At 46.9% G+C, this 18,435-nt stretch overlaps 1 long non-coding RNA gene across 1 annotated transcript; it reads right to left on the reverse strand.

Moving 5' to 3' along the window:
• Positions 1-2,901: 2,901 nt before the first annotated feature.
• Positions 2,902-17,830, reverse strand: LOC141279307 (uncharacterized). The gene is made up of 3 exons (XR_012333297.1): positions 17,425-17,830; positions 3,673-3,827; positions 2,902-3,248 (listed from the first exon to the last, which is right to left on the reverse strand). It is a non-coding gene; the product is annotated as an uncharacterized lncRNA (long non-coding RNA).
• Between the last annotated feature and the right edge of the window lie 605 nt (positions 17,831-18,435).

Consider the following 18,435-nt stretch of genomic DNA (forward strand, 5'->3'; position numbering starts at 1 on the left):
TAGGCTCCTCAAAAATTTACCCTCTTCTTTAATATTCAAATAATCTTCAAAATATCTAAGATCCTATCCCAAGTATATTGGGAAGCCTAGTGTTCTCTACTAAGCCCAAGGATACTTGGAGGTCTTATCCTTCCCCTGGCCTCCATTGCTTTCATTTCCTGCTTGCATTTGTCGACTTAAAAAAAAAAAGCAAAACATGAGAGTCGTGAGTTAAGATTCATTTGGGGTGAAATGAGGACTATAGCCCAGGAGACAGCCTCTGAGATAGTTCTGAGGAACTACTCTGAAGAGGTAAGGGGAGAGGTGAATATATGTGTAATTTTGGTAAGGGGGGCATACGTGCAATTCAGCACACATTTTGGCAGAAGGTTGCTGCTGGTCACAAGGAGCAGATGTCTCCGTTAATGATTTAAGTGCTTTTCTAGATGTGAGAAGATGCAAGAATTTGGGCTCGTAGAATCTTCTCCTGAAAATAACTATCTGAAGGCCTGTTCTGCCAGTTTTTCCCAGAGCACAGAGTGCCTCATTCCTGATCTCTGCCCTGAACTCCTTTCAGGGGATGTTGAAGGTCAGTGACTATGGTGGCTAGTGACAGTTTTTAGTTAGCACATTGAATTCTTCATCTCCACTCTGGCCTGGACTGCTGAAAGTGTCTGTCTCTGCCACCCCACCCTGAATACTGCCTGAATCCTTTCTTCCCCAAAGCACCACTGATGCATACGAAGGTGAGGGATGCAGCACACCTTTACTGAAACGAGGGGCTCCCAATAGGGGTTACACCATAGTGCAGGGCAAGGACTGCAACTTCTAAAACTCCACTGGTTTTTCCCCAGCCTCTCTCTCACATCTGTCAGGCCCAACTTAATGTTTTCTCTGAGACATGTTTTCCCTTTGTCTTCCTCTTCCTTTTGAGGTTTCCCCTCCCTTTCTCTAGCCATCAGACTCCAACTTCCCATTGTTATTTTATATTACAGAACAGTCTATTTCTACCCCCAACCCCACCTATGCTTTAGCCACAAAATGCTAATTTCTCTAAACAAAGGAGAATAATATAAAGATTTATTTAACCTCCTGCCCAGATCACAGTCTGTTGTGGTTATTGTTGCTGGGGGTCTTATTTTGCATTTTTCCCCTAATTTCAAATCTTGGAGAAAATGCCCACCTCCTCTTCAAGATACTTGAACCCACCACGCATAACTTGTCCTCTTCAGAAATTTTACCTGTCCAATGAACACTATTATGTTCTTAATTTATCTTCCTGCAGCACTTGACATCAATGACCACTTCCTCCACCCTTGGCCTCTGGACCTTACCCTCTCCTGTATTCTTTCTGTCTCCATCATGGCCCCCTCTCCTCTCTACACGATGATTCCCAAATCTGTGTCTTCAGCCTGAATCTCTCTTGTAAAGTTCAGGTTCCACATGCTTCCTGGACAGCTGCTGGATATCCCACTGGTGCTTCAAACTCAATGTGTCCAAAATCAAACTCAGCAAATTTGCCGTGCCTGCACTGTGTGTAATTAACCAGCCAGCTATCCAGGCCGAGAAAGACCTTGAAGTTGGCAGGATCCTCTAAGACAATATTTCCATTAGTCTGGGACTAATTAGCCTCCCCTTTGAGTGATCTGAGACACACTAAGCCAAAACCAGCTTAGTTTAGCATAAACAAGCCACAACCTTTGACTCTGCGGGCGTTCTAGTTGTGGGCAGGCAGAGGTGACCTGTGGCCAAAATTCTTGTGACAAATGAATTACTGCAAAATGCTATCCATTCTTAAGCTAGAAATATAAGAAAGTACCATGCTACCACAAGGCAAAAGAAGTGCTCGGATGACCCCCGCCTTAGAGAAGCCAAGGCGCTTCCCAGTGCTGAGAGGTTGTTAACACTCCCCTTGAGGTGATCATTGTGGTTGGGTTGGGTCTGGACTCAAGCAGTATCTCTACTGACTCAATAATGTTTCTTTCTAGGACTGTGTTTCAGATAACAGCTGGTTCAAACTGACTGTTGCCATAGCAGGGGTCATCCTCTATTTGGAGGCTGGAAGACTGGAGAGTGTTGGTCGAAAGAACTAACAGCACCTGACTTTAGGGAGGAAGTTCAAATTGCTTACTAGTGTGAGTTGCAGTAGTTGAGAAGAAAATAAGCCAGATCTGGAGAAAACTTAATGCCTGGAGGCGCTACCCCTGCAGAATTGTGTCATGGAAGATAATAGTGGTACGACCTAAAACTCTCAGACATCTGACCCAGGGGCCTCCTGGAAAAACAGCTGGTTTCTGCTGCTGCGCTAAGTGCAAGGCTTTTGTGTTGCTAGGTGAGAGATGCTAGCTGGGACAACAGAAGGGGTTTTTAGAGGTTGTTCAGCCTTGAGGATTAAGAGATGGGATAAAACCAGAAAGAATGTCTAATTCAGGAGTTTTGTTTTGTGGTATTGTGTGTACTATAACCCTCCCCTTCATCTCCCCATCAAGCATTCAGTAAAATCCATATTACTGCCATGGTCTTAGAGTTGGATTTTTTTCCTTTTTGATTTAATTTGGCTTTTTAATCAGGCAAATCATTTACAGGGTCCCCAAATCAACACCATATAAAAAGGTACATTCCTAAAAGGTTTGCTTTTGGGCTTCCCTGGTGGCGCAGTGGTTAAGAATCCGCCTGCCAATGCAGGGAACACGGGCTCGAGCCCTGGTCCAGGAAGATCCCACACGATGCGGAGCAACTAAGCCCGTGCGCCACAACTACGGAGCCTGAGCCCTGGAGCCTGCGAGCCACAACTACTGAAGCCCGCGCACCTAGAGCCCGTGCTCCGCAACAAGAGAAGCCACCGCAATGAGAAGCCCGCGCACTGCAATGAAGAGTAGCCGCCCCCACCCGCCACCCCCCGGCTCGCCGCAACTAGAGAAAGCCCGCGCGCGCAGCAACGAAGACGCAACTCAGCCAAAAACAAAAAGCAAAAACCGGAAAGGTTTGCTTTTATCCTGCCCCCTCCACCCTGTTCCCTCCCAGTACCCCCCTAGCCTCACAAATCACAAACATACCAAAAAACAGTTTCCTCTTTCAATCAGGATCTGAGGCTTGGCACCGGTACAGGAGAACCCATAACCCTAAACATCAGCTCTGGTAATAACGCTGTTCAGGTCCAGAGAATCACTTCACATCTCATAATCTGTGTCCTGGAAACATGAGGTGACTGTCCAAAATGCCACAAAGACCTGTGGTTTGTACCAGGGAGGATTTGAGCCATTGAAGCACTTAGGGAAGAAAAGAAATACATTAATTAACGAGTCAAATCCTCTTTCTTTTCTTCCTGTTCCAGTTTGTGGTTCCAGAAATACTCAGAAATTAATGCGGTATTTGCCATAGTGGCTGAGGAACATTTGTAATATTAATTCATATTTTTTAAAATTTGCCTATATGTGAGTCTGGATGAAATACAGGTGCGTATTTAATTGGTTTTAGCCCTGTTCTGACTTAAGGGAAGGACTGGAAAAAAGCAACTTACAATTTTAGGCATTGATTTAAAAGGACGTTGAGAGCAAGTTCATAATAATGGGACTGACGTGGTTTAGTAAAAATAAAGGTGAACAAGGTCATTTTTTTAACGAAAAATCCAGAAGCGTTTTTTGCGCCATATACCCTGTGTGGCACATAGTTGAACTTGTTACTAGACCTTACCTTGACTGTGATCGTGATGGCTTTCTTTGGAATGTTAAAAAGATTATATACAATATTTTCTGGATCTACCCAAAGTTGAAACATCTTAGGAAGACACCTATCACATCTGACCTTCCAACCGTTCTTGGAAGCATGACGAGCATTCTGGTTACAGGCTGTTAAAACAAGTAGATATAATTAACACATGATGCTAAAAGAACTTGAAGAGTTAAGCAAAACAACAGAAGATGCTCAAATAAAGAGTAAATCATGGTCACAAGTAGAAAATGAAATTATTCTTGCTACCCACATGTATTTGAGATGGACTGTTGCTTACTATTAATAATATTGGCAAAAGTTTAACAAATCTAAATCTAAGCTTGACTATCTTAGTTTCTTTGTTTTTTTATAATTGATGAGCCAATATTGATACACTATTATTACTAACTGAAGTCCATAGTTTACATTAGGGTGCACTTTTGATGTCGTACATCCTATGGGTTTTGACCGATGTATAACGCCGTGTATCTACCATTACAATATCATACAGAATATTTCATTGCCCTAAAAATCCCCTGTGCTCCACCTGTTCATCCCTTTTCCCCTTCACCCCCAGCCCCAACTCCTGACCATCACTGATCTTTTTACTGTCTCCATCGGTTTGCCTTTTCCAGAATGTCATATCATTGGAATCATGCAGTACATAGCCTTTTCAAATTAGGTTCTTTCACTTAGCAATATGTATTTAGGGTTCCTCCATGTCTTTTTGTGACTTGATAGCTCACTTTTTTTTTTTTTTTTGCATATGCTCTTTTTTTTTTCCCATTTAACATCTTTATTGGAGTATAATTGCTTTACAATGGTGTGTTAGTTTCTGCTTTATAACAAAGTGAATCAGTTATAAATATACATATATCCCCATATCTCCTCCCTCTTGCGTGTCCCTCCCTCCCACCTCCCCCATCCCACCCCTCTAGGTGTCACAAAGCACCCAGCTGATCTCCCGGTGCTATGCGGCTGCTTCCCACTAGCTATCTATTTTACATTTGGTAGTGTATATATGTCCATGCCACTCTCTTACTTTGTACCAGCTTACCCTTCTGCCTCCCCATATCCTCAAGTCCATTCTCTAGTAGGTCTGCGTCTTTATTCCCATCTTTCCCCTAGGTTCTTCATGACCATTTTTTTTCCTTAGATTCCAATATATGTGTTAGCATACAGTATTTGTTTTTCTCTTTCTGACTTACTTCACTCTGTATGACAGACTCTAAGTCCATCCACCTCACTACAAATAACTCAATTTCATTTCTTTTTATGGCTAGATAGCTCACTTTTTTCTAATCCCTGAATAATATTCCATTGTATGGATTACCTTCCAGTTATCCATTCCCCTATTAAAGGACATGACGCAGTTGCCTCCATGTTTTGACAATTATGAATATATCTGCTATAAACATCTGTGTGCAGGTTTTTATGTAGACCTAAGTTTTCAACTCATTTGGGTAAATACCAAGGAGTATGATTACTGGATCGTATGATAGGGGTATGTTTTACTTCATAAGAAATTTCCAAACTATTTTCCAAAGTGGCTGTACCATTTTGCATTCCCACTAGTAATGAATGAGAGTTCCTGTTGCTCTACATCCTCTCTAGCACTTGGTGTTGTCAGTGTTTTTGGACTTTAGCTATTCTAATAGGTGTGCCATAGCATCTCCTTGTTGTTGTTGGGTTTTTTTAAATATTTATTTATTTATTTGGTTGTGCCAGATCTTAGTTGCAGCAGGTAGGCTCCTTACTTGTGGCAGGCGTGCTCCTTAGTTGCAGCTCGCAGGCTCCTTAGTTGCGGCATGTGGGCTCCTTAGTTGTGACATGCAAACTCTTAGTTGTGGCAATGCAAACTATTAGTTGCGGCATGCATGTGGGATCTAGTTCCCTGACTTGGGATCAAACCCAGGCCCCCTGCACTCGGAGTCCGGAGTCTTAACCACCATGCCACCAGGGAAATCCCTCTCCTTGTTTTAATTTGCAATTCCCCAATGACAAATGACGCTGACATCTTTGGATATTTGCCATCTCTACATCTTCTTTGGTGAGATGTCTGTTGAGGTCTTTAGCCCTTTTTTTTTTTTTCTTTTTTCGGTACGCGGGCCTCTCACTGTTGTGGCCTCTCCGGTTGCGGAGTACAGGCTCCAGACGCGCATGCTCAGCGGCCATGGCTCACGGGCCCAGCCGCTCCACGGCATGTGGGATCTTCCCGGACCGGGACACGAACCCGTGTCCCCTGCATCGGCAGGCGGACTCTCAACCACTGCGCCATCAGGGAAGCCCCTAGCCCATTTTTTAAATTGGGTTTTTTGTTTTCTTATTTTTGAGTTTTAAGAGCTCTTTATAAATATATTTGGGGATTACCAGTTATTTATCAGATATGTGTTTTGCAAATATTTTCTCCCAGTCTGTGGCTTGTCTTTTCAGTCTCAACAATGTCTTTCACAGAACTTAAGTTTTTAATTTTAATGAAGCCCAATTTAACAATTTTTTTCTTTCACAGAGTATGCCAAAAATTCACCGCCAAACCCAAGATCACTTAGATTTTCTCCTGTTATCTAGAAATTTTAGAGTCTTGCATTGAACATTTAGGTCTATGAGACTGTTAATTTTTGTGAAACATGTAAGATCCGTGACTTTTGCATGTCCAGTAGTTGTTTTATTTTCAAAAGGATGAAATACTTTCTTTTAAATTTCAAAATACTACCTAAAGCTAAAGAGGCTGCATTCTAATAAACTATAAGGAAATGAAGCTTGACAGTACACTCTGTTGGCAAGGCACTGGAGAAACAGGCACTCTCATACGTTGCTGGTAGGAAAGTAAAATGTTCCCACGCCAGTGGAGAGGAGTTTGGCAATATCTACACAAACATTATTACAAACCTGCCGTAATCAATACAGTGTGGTACTGGCATAAAGACAGACATTCATGGACTTCCCTGGTGGTCCAGTGGTTAAGACTCCATGCTTCCACTGCAGGGGCGCGGGTTCAATCCCTGGCCCCGGAACTAAGATCCTGCAGGCCTTGTGGCACAAGAACAAACAACAACAAAAAACATTCATATAGACCAATGAATGGAATAGAGAGCCAGAAATAAACTCTCACATATACAGTCAAATGATCTTCAACAAAGGTGCCAAGACCACTCAATGGGGAAAGGACAGTGTCTTCAACAAACGGTGTTGGGATAGCTACATGCAAAAGCATGAATTTAGACACTTAGCTTACACTATATAAACAAGGGAACTCTACTCAATACTCTGTAATGGCCTATATGGAAAAGAACCTAAAAAAGAGTGGATACATCTATATGTACAACTGATTCACTTTGTTGTACCCCTGAAACTAACACAACATTGTAAATCAACTATACTCCAATAAACATTTTTTTAATGGAATAAAGACCTAAACATAAGACCCCCAAACTTTAAAATTCCCAGAAGAAAACATAGAGGGAAAGCTTCATGACATTGGACTTGGCAATGATTTCTTGGATATTACACCAAAACGATAAGCACCAAAAGAAAAAATAGACAAATGGGACTACACCAAACTTGGAGGCTTTTGTGCATCAGGGAACACAATCAACAGAGTAGGGAGGACAACCTACAGAGCTGGGGAAAGTATTTGCAGATCGTGTATCTAATGAAGGTTTGTGTCTGGAATGTGGAAAGAGCTCCTACCACTCTACAACAGGAAATCAAATAGCTTGATTGGGGATGGGCGGAAGATCTGAAAGGACATTTCTTCAAGGACGATGTGCATTTGGCCAGCAGGCATATGAGGGGATGCTGGGCACTTCTGGTTCTGACAGAGGTGCTGGTAAAGGATGCCACCTTGTGCCCAATGGGATGGCTGCTATCAAGGAAACAGAAAATAGCAGGTGTCCTCAAGGACATAGCGAGGATAAGCCCTTGTGCACTGTTGGTGGGATTGTGGAGTGGGACAGCTGCTATATAAAACAGTATGGAGGGTCCTCAGAAAACTAAAAATAGAACTACCATATGAGTTAACAATCCCACTTCTGGGTATATATCCAAGAGAATTGAAAGCAGGGTCTTAAAGAGACCACTGCAAAGAGAAGTCCGCGCACTGCAACAAAGAGTAGCCCCCGTTCGCCACAACTAGAGAAAGCCCTCGCACAGCAACGAAGACCCAGTGCAGCCAAAAATAAATAAATAAAATAAATAAATTTATAACAACAACAAAAAAAGTGTAAACTGGAAATTACCCTGTATTAAATAGTTCTTCCTTATTCCTTTTTTTTTAACAGCTGCATTGTACTCCACTGGATTTACCTACCAGAGTTTTGTCAACCAATCTCCTGTTCAGACTTTTAGATAATTTTCAATATTTTGCAATTATAAATAATGTTACAATAAATTTTCATTTTGTTGAAAGTGTCTTAACAGTAAATTCCTAGAAGTGGATATCTGGGTCAAAAGGTAAATGCATATGTAGGTTTTTTGGTTTTGTTAATTGTGGTAAAAAAAAGCATAAAGTAAAATTTAACTTTTCCACCCTTTTTAAGCAAACAGTGCAGTAGTGGTAAGTATATTCACATTATCGTGAAACAGATGTCCAGAACCTTTTTGCCTCGCAAAACTGAAGCTCTATGCCCATTAAATAAAAACTCCTCTTTTCCCCTTCCCCCCGACCCCCAGAAACCACCGTTCTACTTTCTGTTTCTATGAATCTGACTATTTTAGATACCTCATATAAGTGGAATTGTATAGTATTCATCTTTTTGTGACTGGCTTTTCTCACTTAGCATGATGTTTTCATGTTTCATCCACGTTGTGGCATGTGTCGGAATTTCAACCACTTTTACGGGTGAATGATATTCCATTGTATGAATAGACCACATTTTGTTTATTCATTTATCTGTCAGTGGACACTTGGCTTGCTTCTAACTCTTGGCTATTGTGGATAGTGCTGCTATGAACATGGGTGTGGACTCTGCGCCACCAGGGAAGCCCCAGTTTACACTTTTAAGTGAAAAAAAGCAAAGTGTAAAATATTATATATCGTATGGTACCTTCTGTGTAAGAGAGACGGGGAAATAAGAAAACATAGGCGGTTCCCTGGTGCTCAGTGGTTAAGAATCCGCCTGCCAATGGAGGGGACAAGGGTTCAAGCCCTGGTCCGGGAAGATCCCACATGCCGCGGAGCAACTAAGCCCATGCACCACAACTACTGAGCCTGCGCTCTAGAGCCCACGAGCCACAACTACTGAAGCCCGTGCGCCTAGAGCCCGTGCTCCGCAACAAGAGAAGCCACCGCAATGAGAAGCCCGCGCACCGCAACGAAGAGTAGCTTCCGCTCGCCGCAACTAGAGAAAGCCCACACACAGCAACGAAGACCCAACGCAGCCAAAAATAAAAATAAAATTTAAATTAAATTTTAAAAATAAAATAAAATAAAACCATCATGGTAAAAACTGGTTCAGGCCAGAACCATTAAGGGATGCTAACGTATATATTACCTATGTAGTATTCCAGCCTGGGGTGCATAACCCTAATTTAAGCACAAGATTACACCAGACAACTCCAAATTGACAAATATGAAGCAAAGTCTGAGGAACTGTTGCAGATTAAAGAAGAGTAATGAGACCTGAGGACTAAAGGCAATAGAGAATTCTGTACCAGAGGGGAAAGACAAATGCCGCAGTGGACGTTATTGGGACTCTTGTCAAAATGGAATATGGATTATAGACTAGAAATGTTTTGTATCAGTTTAAATCTTCTAAATTTTGTAACTGTTTCATGGTTGTATGGGACAATATCCTTCTTCTCAGGAAATACTGAAGTATTAAGGGACCTAGGAGCATGACGTACGCAACCTGCTTTCATGATTCATAAACTCAAATTATACATAAGTGCACACATATCAATAAAAATTTTTAGTTAAAATTTTATTAAAAATTGTAATTTAGAGAGGATAAAAAAGCAAAATCTGGGGAATTCCCTGGCGGTCCATTGGTTAGGACTCCTCGCTTCCACTGCCAAGGGCGCGGGTTCAATCCCTGGTCAGGGAACTAAGATCCCGCAAGCTGCAGGACACAGCCAAAAAAAGCAAAATCTGTGGCAAAATGTTAATCACCTTTGACACTAGGCAAAGGGTATATACAAAGACTCTATACTATGTTTGCAACTTTTCTGAGTGTTTGAAATTATTTCAAAATAGAGTTAAATACATATACACAGAAACTAAAACAAGGAAATAAAAATGTTTGCATGGGCCTAAAGGAAAGGAATCACGTGCAAGTAATCCCCAGACTAATTTCTAGAGAGACTAACTTCTGGTCAAGTTCAAATTACAGTTTCAATTGCAGAGAGATTTGAAGAAATGTAGCAAAATACTACTCTTTGGGGGTTTTTTAAAATAATAGGTTAGCACTGAATAATTTGAAAAAAGTAAAACTTAAACAGCAAATGGAGCTAGATATTGGTTTAAAATATGTTGAAAATTATAATGATAAAGCTTTATAAGATAAAAAATATTTTAATATTTTTATTATTAAAATTTATTAAAATTTAATAATATAATAAATATTATATTTATTATAATAAATAAATTATAAATATATATAAATATTAAAATTATTATTAAAATATTAATATTTATAATCTGTGACTCCTTTATAATATTTGAATATGACATATAAAATTTATGATTCAATTCTGATCTAAGTATTGCTTTAAAAATATTAGTAATAATTTCAGCTTGGAGCAAAGTTTCTCTTTATTGAAATTAATTTTGTAAACATCTAAGAACAACAACTCAAGAAAAGTAAGTTAATTTGGCATTACTGGCAACAGAATATGCATTTGGGATTTTGGCAAAATGAAGGCAAGAAGAATTTATTTAATGGAATATTATATAATAACTATGAGTTGCATATGACTTTATTATCCATCCAAGCATTGCTGGGCCAACGTGAGAACACCCAGGCACGTGCAATGATAGTTTAATTAAATTATCTTGGATATTTTGCTGACTTTGTCATACAAAAACTACAGCTTCACATATTTTTTAATTTTGTCATTAGAAAGGCTATTTGTCAAGGTAAGAGGACAGAGCATATTTAACAGAGTTGGTTAGCCTTCAAATAATTCAAATATTTCAACCTTCATTTGTATCTGACCTGGCCACACAAATATTGGTGGGTTTGGTCCTTTCATTGTTTCTATTTGAAAGTATAAATATAGATGTAGATAATATAAAATATTCTTACACAAAAGGTAGCATTCCACATGTAGCATTCTATATCAAGCTTTAATTTAAAACTCTAGTCTTCATCAACTATACCTCAATAAAAAGTGTCAATGACCCCCAAATAAATAAATAAGTAAAATTACATTCTAGTGATCACTCCATATGAGCGTATAGGGAGTGTTCTAATCCTTTTAACAGCTGCATATACTCCACTGAGTGGAGTTTATTCAAAGATTGTTTATAGGGGACTCAAAAGTGTTGTGTCCCACCTCAAGTTGGATGTGGTAAGGAGAAAAGGCTACCAAGAGGCTCTCAGTCATGGTGGGTGACATAAGGGACAAGGTCCCTCCCATGCTTATCTTTCACCCTAGTGTGGAGCTGCTATGATCAGAGGGATGGATTGGCTTGTTGAAATAAGGCCATAACCCAGGTGTAGCAGCAGCCTCCCCAGAAGCGGCTGGAAGTTTCCAACCTCAGTCACCCAAGGGAGAGGATGAAGCTGGGAGGGGAAATGGGACCTTAGAAAGTGGGACCTTTGGTTCTGTCCCTCTGGGGCTGAACTCAGATGGATCTAAACTGATTGGCAGGTGTTCCCCTACTCAAAACCATTTATACACACCCTGCTGTGCTAGATCATTTACCAGGGTTTACAAATCCTCTGTAATCTGGCCTCATCCCTCACTAAATTCATTCCTCCCTTGCAGGATACTAACCAACCGCTAGTCGTCTCCTGCACAGAGCATGCGGTCACACTCCATTTACCCAGGTACCTACCATTATCCCTTAATTTGAAGCTAGGTGTCAACTCTTCCAGGAAGCCTTCCCTGGTCACCTCAAGCTGAGTTAAGTAACTGTTTCACGTGCATCTTTGCACGCTAGTACTTGGCACGTTGTATTCTAATTGTTTACTTGTCTGTCCCCCTCACTAGAGTACAGAACTCTCAAGCACATGGACCTCGTCTTAGTTATCATCCCATCCCCCGCCCCCAACTTAGTACCCTAAACACGATATCCTAGTTCAGTTACAAGACAGAGAAGGGAGCCACCACAATGCCCTTTTCCTTCAAAGCAAACCCTATCTGTCCACATGTCACCTCTATTTGTACTGCAGTGCTGTCATCGCTCAGGACGAATTGAAATGAGGCCTAAGAGTTTGGTTTCTGCAACTCATCAGTCCAGCTTTTCAGTACCCCCATCCTCCCACCTACTCCATAAGATGAGAGAACAATTGAAACTAGGGGCGCCAGGGGGCGCTCTCAGGCAGAGAAGAAATAAAGAAACCATTATAAATCTAAATTTCAATTTCATCACATCATTTTGCCATTGCTCAAGAACCTGCAGTGGCTCCCCATTGCCTACTCTATCTCAAGATCCAAGTTCCTCCCCCATGACCTAACTTCACCTCATCTGCCCAAGCTCTCACATAGATGCACCCTCTACCCTGTTGAATTTCTATTTAGCCATGTAACGGTTTATTTAGTACCAGCTGTTTGCATAAGGGTGGTACCAACAGGTGGTAGCAGTGGCTGAAGCTCTCCTTAAGACACTCCAAGTAAACGTATAATAAAAGTGAAAGCAGTGGGCTTGCTATGCAAATGGCAAGCAAGGTCTCCCAGCCTCCCCCATCAGCCTGATCTTCTAGCCAGTTGCCCATGCTGAAGCTCTTCTTATACAGAAGAAGCAGTTTTCACTGTGCATGCCCCTTTCTCTCTTCCCCACCCCCTCTCATTGCTTGTGCCACTTGCCCTGCCTGGAATGATCTATCCTCACTCCTCCTCTATCTAAACTTGACTTTTCACTGAAGCCGCCACACCTCCAGAAAGCCTTTCCTGGCAAGTGCAGGCCGAGTCCACGTGGATGCTGCCTCTTCTGAACCCCTGTTGCATTTCCTGTTTATACACATAATTCGGTGATATTCCAATCCGCTGCTTTCATTTCCATGAGATGCTTACTAAATTCGGCTGTAAATCATGACAGGTGTGGGGCCCGGGTTTTGGAGTTACATCAACCTTGGTTCAAATTTTAGCTCCTCGGAGTGATCAAAAAGTTCTGGAACTAGACAGTGGTGATGGTTGCATTAACATTGCGAGTGTACTTAACGCCGCTGAATTGTACACTTAAAATGGTTAAAAGGGTAAGTTTTATGTTATGTGTATTTTACCACAGTGAAGAAAACGTAGCTCCGTGACTCACAGGCTGCCTGACTTTAGGTCATGTAACTCTTTTCACTTCTGTTTCGTCATTTTTTGTTGCAAAGATCAAGATAAACATTAGTGATGAAAATGACCCTTAAGTGACGGGCTGAGTTGTAAAGCACTGTGCAAATATTAGCTATGAGCAGCTTCTTCTCTCATTCCGAGCACTGCCATGTCCCCTCTGAACAGTCACTGGTTTGGCCACTTGCCCAAGATTAGCTAATTAAATGGCAGTGTTGTCTCAAAGCCTCCTTCATGGAGTTTACAGCCGGGTGTTGGAGACCAAAGTTGAACCAGCACTTTCCAGTGTGATTGGGACACAAAGGGAAGGTGCCAGGGAGAGCACAGCCCCTGGGGCTTTTCTCTGACTCCGAATCCTTCCACTTTTCAAGTCCCCTTGAAGCCCTGGGCCCTGGGGTATGGGTCAGGGAGGCAGGGTTCAGGTCATCGACTTGCCACCCCTCTCTCTCCCCACTTCCAAGATCAGCTGTGGCAACTACAGAGGGGATCGCAGGCCCCTGCAGGGGTGCAGTGGAACAAGGCTCCCCTCCTCCAGGGCTCCTCCTGGGTTGTTCAAAGCTCTGTGTGGAAGGGAAAACGCAATGCAGAAGTGGCCTTCAGGGAGGAGACACAGCAGAACCCGGGATCCCTAGGCTTCCTGTAGGCTCCTCTCTGGTAGACTACCTAGGCTTTCCTCAGGGACAACTCAAAGTCAAATTTAAACAGCTCTCTGGGGACATTGCTCCTCCTGGGTGGTGGTATTTTGGGGAGCGGATGTGAACTTCCCTGAGGGGGAGAGGTGTAGGCTCCCAGCATCCTGCCCTGTGCCCTCCCCCTGCCCCCAACTTGCTCCATTCTCCAAATTTAGGATGGCAGGAGGAAGTGGGAAGATGTTTAAGTCCTCCGAGGCCAGAGAGCAGAGACCCAGCACTGGGAGCGAGAGGCTCCATTCTTACAGCTGACAGGAGTGGATCCAGCGGGGCTAGAGGGCGACCCAGAAGCCCGCACCCCTGCTCTGATGCCGAAATCCTGGCTGCGCAGTCCTACTCTCTCCTCGATCAGAGGTCACTGCACCCCCGGGAGGCCGTCCGCAGGGACTCCTCACGCAGCCTGGCTCTCTCCCCAACACCCCAGCCCACCCCTACTCGCAACTCTGCCCCTGCCCCCCTCACTTCCCAAAGCGGAGGCTGAATCACCACTACCAGCCCTCGCTGAGAAAGGCCTGGAGACCGGATTCGAGGCTTCCGGAGAGCCCCAGGGTCCCCTGCCCGAGCCCCTCCCCGGCCCGCCACGGCCTGAGCATTTATGGTAATGTTTGGATTGGTGCGAGAGCGGCCGGATGCCCCGCCTCCCCGCGGCCTCCGCCGGTCAAGACCTGGGGAGCAGGGGCTCCTGGGATCCCCTGGGCGGAGGCCCTGGGTGCTGGAGGGCTGCCCACGTGGAGAGGCCCCTGGGGTCTGAGAGGACTAGAGGGACAATCTCGGTCTGAAGGATGGCTCAACAGGGCGGGGGCTAGGATGGGAAGGATGTGATCCCCCTCAGTATACCCCACCCACTGCTATCCTCTCTCAGTTTATGGGTCCCTAGTCCCATGGGTCCCTAGTCCCATGCACCCACATGGGACTATGGGTCCCTAGTCCCATGCACCCACATCCTCTTTCTCTTTCTCTCCCGCACTCCCTGGCAGAGAAGGGCCTGAGAGGGGAGGCCAGCAGCTCCCAGGGGAGTCGCTGGAATGCTGGGAGCCTGGGAACAGACCCCGCAGTCAGACCCTGGGAAAGCCAGGCTGTGGGAATCCCACCCGCAGACCCCTCCCCAGGAGGCGACACCGGATGCCAGAGACAGACCCCACCTCCCCAAGAGGGGGGCTTTGTGAGAGTGGGAAAACCCCTGTCCAAGCCCCAGCCTGGCTCGACCCCAGAGTTCAGTAGGCCAGCTGTGACGGAGACGCCCCTCCCCCGCCCTCCTCTCCCCGGCCTGCTCCAGCATAATCCCCGCCATTGTGCCACCACCTCCCTTCCCCCTCCCCTTCTCTGCACCCCTGTACAATGGGTCCTTTGCCTCCTCCAGCACTCAGGGTGGAGATGAACGCACTCACGGTTTTTCCAAGTTTAAAAATAGCCCCTCCCATCCCCCCCCAAGTCCCCCTCCTCCTCTTCCATGGTGTTTCTGGGGCACACCTCAATCCAGGCCGCAGCTCCTTCTTCCTGCCCCCGGGTCAGGTGCGAAGGACATGGGTGAGACTGCGTCCGGCCAGGATAGGGGCTGCTTCCCCCCATTCAACCTCTTCCCCAGCATCTCCCACCCAGCCCCGCAGTATCCGGTTTCCTGGCCCGCTGATGTCCTCAGCAGCAGCTGCCCCCCAACCCTCCTCCTACCCAGTTTTTCACTCCCTCAGCACAGTCTTCTCCCAGCTCTGTTCCCGACTCTGGAAAAATTCTCCTTCCTCCCCTCTAAAGACTCAGACCGAACCCTGCTTTGCAGCCAGGCCGGGGAGGACGCCCAGCCTTGGTCATGGCCGACATTGCTGACCTGCCCCTCCACCCGCAGCTCCTTCTCACTGCAGCTGTAAGCTTGCCTTTCTAAGCTTCCTTCCTCCGCCCAACCCGCCCTCCTCATATCCTCCCGGTTAAGGCCCCTCCACCAGAGGGGTGAGTGGGAGACCACTGTACCCACTATGAGAGAGAGAGAGAGGGCTCCTGGGTTTAATCTCACCCCAGCGAGCCCCCAGGGGCAGGCCCAGCCTTGTCTTTTGACCTCCAACTCCACCGGGGTGGGGGGGCACAATGAAATGAAAGCCCTCGCTCACCCTGGAGACGGGAGCTGAGGGACCCAGACCCAGGCCACCACCCCACCCAGCCTCAGTTTCTCTACCTGTGGTCAGACCTATGCCCATGAGACACACCGAAGGCATTCTGCACCGCGAATCCCCTCGTGTCTGAGTGGCCTGGGTCAACCATGGGGGTGGAGGAAGGCAGCCTTCCTACCCTTTCCTTCGGAGAGAAATGAGGCAGGGCATTAGGACTGTGGCCTGGGGCCCTTCTGATCCTGGCCTGCTTCTGGGCGAGGCCGCCTCCACCCCAGTCCAGGCGCAAGAGTATCTGCCGACGGAAGGCCTGCCGCGGCCTCCCTGATCTCCCTCCTGCTGGACCTCCGTCTTCTGTCACTGGAAGTTCTTCTTGCTGCCTTCTCTCTTTCCCGCGATTGCTGAAGCTCTGTCTTCTGGCATCTTGGAGGAGTTGGAGGGTTGATCCCCTCCACCTTCTGCTCCTTCACCCTGTGCTGCCGTCACTCCCCTTTCTTCTGTCTCCGGTCCCCTCCGAGTCCTCTCCAAAGTCCTGACCTCTTTCTGGTTTGGAATCCTAGTGTGCCCCCCTGGTGAAGCTGTCCTGGAGTTGTCTGCCCCCTGACCTCTGGCAGCCCAGATCGCCCCAAGCTACTGGCTTACTTAAAGGACAGTCTTTGTGCTTCCTTGGTGGGGACGTGCAGGACACGGATGTCACCCTGGGCTCTAACCTCATTTCCCCTTCACTGCGGAGGCAGCTTCTCCACCCCCACCTACGTTCACTTGGCTCAGGACGGAAGAAGAATTAAGAACTGACCGTCCTTGGTGGTTAGCTGCCTTTGTTTTCAGGCCAGAGAGAGGAGAATGATTAGTTAATGGTGTTAAGTGAAGGGAAGGGGGTGGGGGCAGGGAAGCAGAGCAGCATGCCCGCTCTGAGCTTGCCAGGGCAAACAGCATCCTCCAGCCATTCCCACTCCTGCCCCTGCAGAAAAACAAACGCATCCATTCCATTCTGGGCCCTGGGCCAGTCTATACCTTCACTCTGGGGGATGGGGAAGCACCATTCTCCTCTTGTTTCCCCCCCACCCCCTCCCCCTCCCCCAGGCGCCAGGCCTCTGGCCTGGCCCACCTGGCATAGCCTCTGGCTGGAAACTAATGGAGGTGAGGAGGGGGTCAGCAAGGTTGTGAAAGAAGAGGCTGATGTGGTTTGAGAGTCATCTCCGCGTCATCAAAACGCCATCCCGGAGCATCCTCTCAAGTCACCTGCCCATCTCTGGCATTTGCTGCCTCACCCTGCTCCTCCCCCAACCAGCAGCAAGGCTGCCTGCCTGGTGACAGGACTCTACCCCCAATCCAGGCCCCCTTCTGAGCCTCCCTGTTGAAGGAGTCCCCGCGGATGTGGAGCCCTTTCCCAGGGCCAGGGTGCTTGGGGTCTCTGAGGCAAGTCCGTCTCACTTGCCAGGGCCTTAGTTCAAGAGGCCAGAAGACCCAGGGTTTGGGGATGAGAGGAGCTGCAGGGTCCCCCTCACCTCACTGTGTGGCAGATCCCACTCAGGCAGGGCGGCCTGGAGTCAGTTCTGATTCCTCCTCCGATCCCCTACCCCCAGCTGCTGAGCCATAAGCCATAGGTGAGCTTAGGGGGCTTGGTGGAGGGGGGCGGAGCCCTGCTCCAGGGGGTCCTTTCAACCCTCAGGAACAGCAACAGGTGCTGGGGGTCAAGCTGGAGACCTTGCACCTGTTAACTCTTTCTTCCCCCTCTTTTCTTCATTCAGGCAAGAGGAAAGTGAGTCCAGGCTGGGCTCAATGAGTGAAGAGGGCAGAAGCAGAATTCTCAAGATCTGGGCTTGGACAAGTGTGACAACCTTGGGCCTATGAATTCAGCCCCTCCCTCCTTCCTCTAGTCAGAGACGGACTTGCAGGAGCTGGGGTGGAAGGGGCAGTCCTTAGAACACCATCTCCACTCGCCAGTACAGGTACCTCTGGGTCTGTGGGCCCTGGCTCAGTGTTCTTCCCTCAAAGCTGCCAGGACTGCCAGGCTTGGGGGCAGTGCCAGGCCGGCGGCAGCTGCAGTGGTGCAATCATTCTGGGAAGCCTGATTTTCTCTGTGGCAGGGGTCCGGCGGGGTGGAGGAGGAGGCGGGGAGAAGAGCCTAAATGGGAGGGAGGCCCCCATCAGGGACACCAAGAACCTGCTCGGCGGCTCCCCCGCCAGGAGGTCCCCCAGGGCTACACGGGCTGGCTGGGGCTGCGCAGGAGTGAGCGCGGCGGGGGTCTGACCCCGCGGGACTCCGGGTATCCGGGTCAGCTTCTCCTCGCTGCCGCCTCGGCCAGGCAGTCCGCCCCGGAGACACCTGTCACTGCCCCCTCTCCGTTCCCCAGCTGGGGGCTGGGAGGAAGGCTCCGGCCTCCCCCCACCCCGCGCCGCGCGGCTCCTCAGCGCAGCTCCGGGCATCTCGGCGCCGGGCCCGCCCCCTAGGGCTGCGGCGCGCGGGGCGGGGGCGGGGGCGGGGGCGTGGGGGGGGGGCTGCGCGGGGCGTGGCG

Source organism: Tursiops truncatus, chromosome 8, assembly GCF_011762595.2.
Source record: "Tursiops truncatus isolate mTurTru1 chromosome 8, mTurTru1.mat.Y, whole genome shotgun sequence".
NCBI lineage: Eukaryota > Metazoa > Chordata > Mammalia > Artiodactyla > Delphinidae > Tursiops > Tursiops truncatus.